Below are 7,794 nucleotides of genomic sequence, written 5' to 3'. Positions count from 1 at the left end.
ACGCTCCCCAGCCATGGCCGACGTCACCGCCGCCGCTCCATCGCCGTAGCCGCGCTCCCCGCTGCCCGTGCGTCGTCTCGTCGTGTCCAGGAGCTCCGCCGCCGTCCACTTCGTCGAGCTACCCGAGCCCCGTGTGCTTGCAAGGCCCGAGTCCACCGCACCGACCTCGCCCGAGTCCGCCGTCGCCGGAGATCCCCTTCAACGCCGCCACCGCATCAGCTCGTCCCTGACCCCGCCGGTGGCCTCTACGAGTGCTCTGTGAGCCTAGCTACCCCTCCTACCCTTCCTCTCTCACCCCGAGCCGTGTAGACACTGCACGAAGATCACCCGCACGCACCGCCGTGGATCTCGTCGCCGACGTGCTCCCGGCCATCCTCCGGCCAACTCACGGTGTCCAACGCACTCACCATGTTGCGTTGAGTCCAACCGTGCACTCCCCGCACCTCACCGCACACCCTAGCTCCGAGTTCGCCTTCACCCAAACTCCGGTGACTGCCTAGGTCGTCGCCGGCGCCAACTCCGGCCACCCCGACGTCAACTCGCTCCAGCAAGAGCTGCGGTTCGTCCCCAGCTCCACGTAGATGCCTTCCGCGCCCCATTTGGTGGCCGGAACAGCCAAAACCACTCCCGCCGCCGCGTCGGGCTCGCCGGCGGCTAAACGCCGGTGCAGCCGTTTTGACTTTGACCACGGGTGGGCCCCAGTTGACTCTGTTGAGTCAATGACAGGTGGGGCCCCCTTCTGCTAATTATCCAGATTAGTTTAAACTAAATTTAATTAGTTAATTAGCCACTGACACCCTGGACCCACGCGTCAGGTTTGACCTGGACCGGGTGTGTTGACTTGCTGAGGTCAGCATGACCTCATGCTGACGCAGTAAACCTTTTCTGAAATTAAAATAAATCTAAAATGATTTATAAATTCCAGGAAATAACCCAAACTTCAAAAATTCATATAAATTCAACCGTAGCTCCAAATCAAACAAATTATATATGAAAAATGATCAGAAAAATCCAATCTATCCATCTGTACTAGTTTCATGCATGTTTAAACAAGCTAACTTGAAGTTTAGTGCAGAACAAGATAAAACACTTTAAAGGGCCATTTATGAGTTTGAAATTTGAATCTTTGGTTCAAATTGATTCAAACCCATCTGGTTTTAGTTGCATTAGCCCAACACACTCATATTGCCATGTTTCATGCATGCATCATATTGTCGCACATTGTTTGGTGATAGTTGTGTATCGGTGTTCTCTGCGGCAGGTTCTGCCTCCGAGGAGTACCGTGATTACCCTAGCGAAGAACCGTATCCGTGCATCGATCCATCAGGCAAGCAACCAACCATTTGATCATATCGATACAATCCCATGTTCTCGCTCTTGCTCTCTTTTACTGCATTAAGACAACGCGTTTTAAACTGCTGTGTGCTACGGTAGTTGAACCCATTTCCTCTGCATGACCTGTCATTGCCACAGTAATTAGATGAAACCCACTAGCATGTGTAGGAATTGATTGAGCCATATGTATGTGTTGTTCCTACCTTGCTATGCCTGCTATGCTTAGAGTCATGTCAGGTCTGGTTCATCTGGGTGATGGGCTAGAGTGAAATGATCATGTCGGTAATGAGAGTGATGTGGTGAACACGATTTGGTAAAGGTATTGATGAGAGGCCATGTAGGAGTACATGGTGGGTTGTTTCATTGAAGCCGACCTTAAGACATGAGATTTGTATGCGTGATTTAAGATTCAGCTACTACCATGCATTGGGCCCTGAAATATGACCCCGCTCGACTTCTTATTCACCCTAGTTCTCTGTCCAGGAGTTGCAAGTAGTTTCTGGTGTTTGTAGCTTACTGGAGGCCGTGGACAGCGCTGACCCATGGGGTGGGCTGTGATGCGGTAGGTACGTGGCACGGTGTACCAAATACCCGTTAGGTATCTCGGTAACCCTGTACACATCGTTCGGGGCCGTATGGGAAACCTCGGCCGGACTCCCTGCGGATGGAACCTGGATAGGCGATAAACCTGGACTAGAGACTTAGGTGTTTAGGTAGGTCGTGGTCTACACCCACGTCGGCTTTCGCTTGAAGTCTGCCGAGCACATGTCGTGTGCAGACGCTAAGTGGTGGAAACATGTATGAAGAAGTACATCCCTGCAGGGTTAACATGATCTATTCGAATAGCCGCGTTCGCGGTAAAGGACTACTTGGTTGCTTATACAGTTCATAGACAAGTGAATGGATACTACTAAAAATCTCAAGATAAGCGTGAGTGCCGAGGATGGCTCTTCCGTAGGATGACGGAGGTGGATCCTCGGTGGTGTATTGAAGTGGTGAGTAGTGGACTCGTGTGCGTAAAACCATTTCAAGTTGGTGTCTCATAGGATAGCTTAGCCAAGAGTCAAAGTTGGCTTGCTGCAATAACTCCACCAACCCTTCTTGATAATGTGCATTTATGTAGGATCTGACGTAAGTCTTGCTGGGTACCTTTGTACTCATGTTGCTATAATTTACATTTTACATAAGATGCTGCAACCCCTTCTGATGGGTTCTTCGTAGACGTTGACATCGACGAGTAGACTAAGGCCCAGGTGGTAATCCTGAGCTTGTGAAGGTCCACGTAGTATAGCTAGGCTTCCAAGCCTCTTTTATTTTACTAGTTGTCTGTACTCAGACAAGTTACTTCCGCTGCTGGTTTGTATGACTGTATGACTTGAATGTGGGTCGTGTGACCCATACTTGTATGTATGTTATGTATGGCTCTCTGAGCCTTTAAATAAAGTACTTGTGTCGTAGAGTCATGTTGTGATGCCTTGTTGTATTTGCACATATCGAGCATATTGTGTGTATGGTTGAAATGCTTGGTATGTGTGGGATCTGACTATCTAGTTGTTTATCTTTAGTAGCCTCTCTTACCGGGAAATGTCTCCTAGTGTTTCCATTGAGCCATGGTAGCTTGCTACTGCTCCGGAACACTTAGGCTGGCCGGCATGTGTCCTTCTTCGTTCCTGTGTCTGTCCCTTCGGGGAAATGTCACGCATTGAGTACCGGAGCCCTGTTAGCCCGCTACAGCCCGGTTTACCGGAGTCCTGCTAGCCCAGTGCTACAGCCCGGACCCACTTGCTGATGACCGACACGTTCGATGCTGGGTCATGGATGCCTGTCCCTGTAAGTCTGTGCCACTTTGGGTTTACGACTAGTCATGTCAGCCCGGGCTCCTTATCATATGGATGCTAGCGACATCATCATATACGTGAGCCAAAAGGCGCAAACGGTCCCGGGCAAAGGTAAGGCGACACCCATGGGAATACCGTGCGTGAGGCCGCAAAGTGATATGAGGTGTTACAGGCTAGATCGATGTGACATTGAGTCAGGGTCCTGACAGCGTTGGTATCAGAGCCGGACTGCCTGTAGGTTCTCCAAGCCAAACTGGTCGATGTTGAGTCTAGAAATGCTTTAGTTATACGTAGGGGAATTGATTGTGGGATGGTACGTAAGGCTCTTTTTACTTCTTTACCTCATGGCATTCTGATCTGAGTCAGTCCATTCTTCTACCGGGGATTAAGGATTAGGATCTTCTCTCTCTATCAGGTTCACGTGTTACGAATCAGTAGTACCTTATAAGTTTGATGACTACAAGCCTAGTTCAGTTCTACTACCTTGTTATGCTGATAAGTTGAACCCAGAACCTTGATATGATATTGTTGAGTGTCTATGCAATTTTTTGATAAATGTCTCAAACCCTTCTTGAGCATTTACAGCCGCTGTGCTGTCGAAATTTTGCTAGAAATTCTAATGCCTTTGCATTATGGTTGTGCTTTCAGATGGCCACTCGCGACCAAAATCAAGTGGTTCGCCTGACCCGATGCATTGGTGTGACCGGTCATACGGCCATGTTAGTCCGAGTGATGATCGAGACGGGTTACCGTTGGTATCCCGAATACACGGTCGAAGAGCAGTTTCCAGATTTTAACCAAAGCCAGTATCTTTGCACCGTCCGGATATTTCCCTCTTATCCTGGTTCTACCGAGGCTCTTCACTGTTCCTATGGGCTCGGTGTTACTATTGAGATGGCTGTGCAAGATGCGGCTTATTCTATGATGACCATCATGCGAGTCAGGACTGGCCTGCTTCGCAACACCGACTTCCGGTATATGCCGGCTTCACTTCCTGGAGCGCACGGTTATCTCCGGGCTATCTATGCTGACCGCAGTCAAGAGGACTCACTAACTCGCACCACTGCTGAGTTGCTCGAGGATAAGGACCGAGAGAATCGGGCCTTGAGAATGGAGCTTTTCAACACCCGCACCGATCATTGGGCCACCTTGACTCGGTTTGCACCGGCTGTGCAAGCTGGATGCATGGATATGAGAGATCTGTATCCTGTTAGGTCTGCTCTGCCGGACATGATGGATTGGCGTGATGTGGGAGGCATCACCCCACCTCGTGGTCCTCGCAGGCCACCATTTGTTGGTCCAAGACCTCACCCTAGCCCTTTTGGTCCACAGGCTCCTCAGGACCGTTTGTTTCCGGATGCTCACGTTGAACTTCCAGGCTATGGAGGAGACTTCTATGAGAACTACTACGAAGATGACTGAGATAGTAGTAGTTCCACTAGGTATTGTAATAGTTGTATTTCCACCGTCCTGCGTGACTTGTGGAATATGACTTAGCGTGTAGTAATTCCGGGGGTGTAGGAAAAATAATGTATAGGAGCTTGGGATGCCTCCGATGATATGTAATCCTCCTCTCACCGTAGTAGTACTTGTTGGTCTTGTACTAAACCTCGTATGGTGTGTATGACGATGGAATAAAAGAAGTAGTTTCTGTATCTACCATGTCATACGGATGATCATCTTGCATTCTGAGTTGTCAATTACATTCTACATTCTATGTCGGAATCTTGTCATGTTGGACTAAACCATTGTCTTGTTTTTCCTAGAATGGTCAACACCCGCAACAACCCTGCTCCCCCAGAGCAGGCCGAAGGCAGCAGAGTTGGGGATACAAATCTGCCTCACCCTCCCTCTCTGGCAGAAGTTATGCTAGAGGCTGAGAGAAACAAGCGGGAGACCAACCATTTGTTGGAGCGTATTGAACAGAACACATCACACCATCAGAGGACTAACTTGGTGTCACTCGGTGATTTCATCAAGTTACATCCACCCATGTTCCACCACTCTGTCGAGCCTCTCGACGCTGATGACTGGCTTCACAGTATTTCTCACAAACTGCGTTCTGCGCTAGTAGCTGAGGCTGACAAGGTCACCTTTGCTGCATATCATCTTGAAGGCCCCGCCAGTCTATGGTGGGAGAATTATGGAGCTATGCGCCCAGCGGACCATGTCACTACTTGGGCTGAATTCAGTGAGGCTTTCCATGAACATCACATTCCGGAGGGTCTCATGGACCGTAAATGTGAGGAGTTCTGTAGTTTCACTCAAGGTCGACTCTCTGTTGACGCTTACAGCAGGGAGTTTGGTAACCTTGCCCGTTATGCCACGGAGGAAGTTTCTACTGATGCCAAGAAGCAGGCAAGGTTCCGTAAGGGGCTTAGTCCTGAGCTTCGCCGCGACCTCCGTCTGCATGAGTGCACATCTTTTCAGAAGCTTGTTAACAAAGCCATCAGTGCTGAGACTGGTCAGACTGATTATGAAGCAACACGCAAGCATGGCCGTGACTTGGGTTCCTCATCCGGTGCTGGTCCTCAGAAGCGCCGCGTGTGGGTGCCTAACACTGCCCTGCCACCCAGGTTCACACCGAGGCCATCCTTCCAGGCGCCTCGCCCAGCTCAGCCATATGCACCCGCCAAGCCCTATGGTGGTCCAACCAACAATGCTCCTCCACGTACCAGTTCCGTGACTTGTTTCAAGTGTGGGGAATCAGGCCACTATATGCGCGAGTGTCCCCAAACCAACCCCAACCAGACAGCAAAAACTGTTGGCCGCAGCAAGCCGACAGGGAAAGTGTTCTACGCCAAGCCGGCCACCACTGCTCGTGGCCATGTTAATTGTGTTTCTGCGGAAGAGGATCAAGAAGATCCCAACGTCATTCTCGGTACGCTCCTTGTTAATTGCCACCCGACATCTGTTCTTTTCGATACAGGAGCATCCCATTCATTTATATCTGAGAGCTATGCTCGCCTGCATAACACCACATTCTGTGAGATGCCCACCTCTATGGTAATTCAAACTCCGGGATCCAAATGGAAAACTTCTAGAGTAAGCCATGGAAATGAAATTCAAGTCGACAAACTTGTTTTTCTCGCATCTTTGATAGCCCTCAAATCTTCGGATATTAATATCATCTTGGGTATGGACTGGATGTCAGCCCATCATGCCAAAATTGATTGCTTCTCTAGGACTGTTCAACTCACCCATCCTTCGGGGAAGATAGTCAATGTCTTGACCCGAATAGCCAAGCGACAGTTATATTCTCTTAACGCCAGCCCTTTGCCAGACCTTGAGGATGTTCCGGTAGTCCGTGACTTTCCGGATGTCTTCCCAGAGGAATTGCCAGGTGTTCCACCTGACAGAGATGTCGAATTCGTGATAGATCTCATTCTAGGAACTGTCCCGATTTCCAGAAGACCCTACAAGATGGCACCTTTTGAACTAGCCGAGCTTAAGAAACAACTCGATGAGTCCTTGAAAAAGGGTTTCATCCAACCTAGTTCATCTCCTTGGGCTTGCCCCGTCCTCTTCGTCAAGAAGAAGGATGGTACGGACCGGATGGTTGTAGATTATCGACCTGTCAACTTGGTCACAATTAAGAACAAGTATCCGCTCCCCAGGATCAACGACCTGTATGATCAGCTCGCTGGATCCTCAGTCTTCTCTAAAATGGATTTGAGGTTGGGCTACCATCAAATCAGAATCAGAAACAGGGACATTCCGAAAACGGCCTTTGTTACTCGTTATGGCCAATACGAGTACACCGTCATGTCCTTCGGTTTAACCAACGCTCCAACCACCTTCTCTCGGTTGATGAACTCAATCTTCATGGAGTATTTGGATAAATTCATCGTGGTTTACCTCGATGATATACTCATCTACTCCAAGAACGAGGAAGAACATGCCTAACACCTAAGGCTAGTGTTGAAGAAACTTCAAGAGCATCACCTTTATGCCAAATTCTCTAAATGTGAATTCTGGTTGTCAGAAGTGACCTATCTTGGACATGTAATTTCTGGTAAAGGCATTGCTGTTAACCCTGAGCGAGTTCAAGCCGTCCATAATTGGACTCCACCTGAATCGGTCAAGCAAGTTCGGCGTTTCCTTGGCCTAGCGAGCTATTGCCGTCGCTTTGTCGAGAATTTCTCCAAAGTTGCCAAACCTCTAACTGAACTCCTCAAGAAAGATAAAAAGTTCGAGTGGACTCCACAATGTGAGCACAGTTTCCAGGAACTAAAAAGACGTTTAACCTCTGCTCCCGTATTGGTACCGCCAGATTTCTCTAAGGACTTTGTTATCTACTGCGATGCCTCGCGACAAGAATTAGGTTGCATTCTCATGCAAGATCGACACGTAATTGCTTACGCTTCACGGCAATTGCACTCACATGAGGAGAATTATCCTACTCATGATCTAGAGCTTGCAGCTGTAGTCCATGCACTCAAAACATGGCGACATTACCTCCTCGGTAATCGTTGCGAAATATTCACTGATCACCAAAGTCTGAAGTACATCTTCACCCAACCGGATTTGAATCTCAGGCAAAGACGTTGGGTCGAGTTGATCACAGATTTCGACTTAGGAATAACTTACACCCCAGGGAAAGCCAACGTCATGGTTGATG

Source organism: Triticum aestivum, chromosome 7B, assembly GCF_018294505.1.
Source record: "Triticum aestivum cultivar Chinese Spring chromosome 7B, IWGSC CS RefSeq v2.1, whole genome shotgun sequence".
Lineage (NCBI taxonomy): Eukaryota > Viridiplantae > Streptophyta > Magnoliopsida > Poales > Poaceae > Triticum > Triticum aestivum.
The sequence above is the reverse complement of the archived record's forward strand: the minus strand, read 5'-3'. Positions refer to the sequence as shown.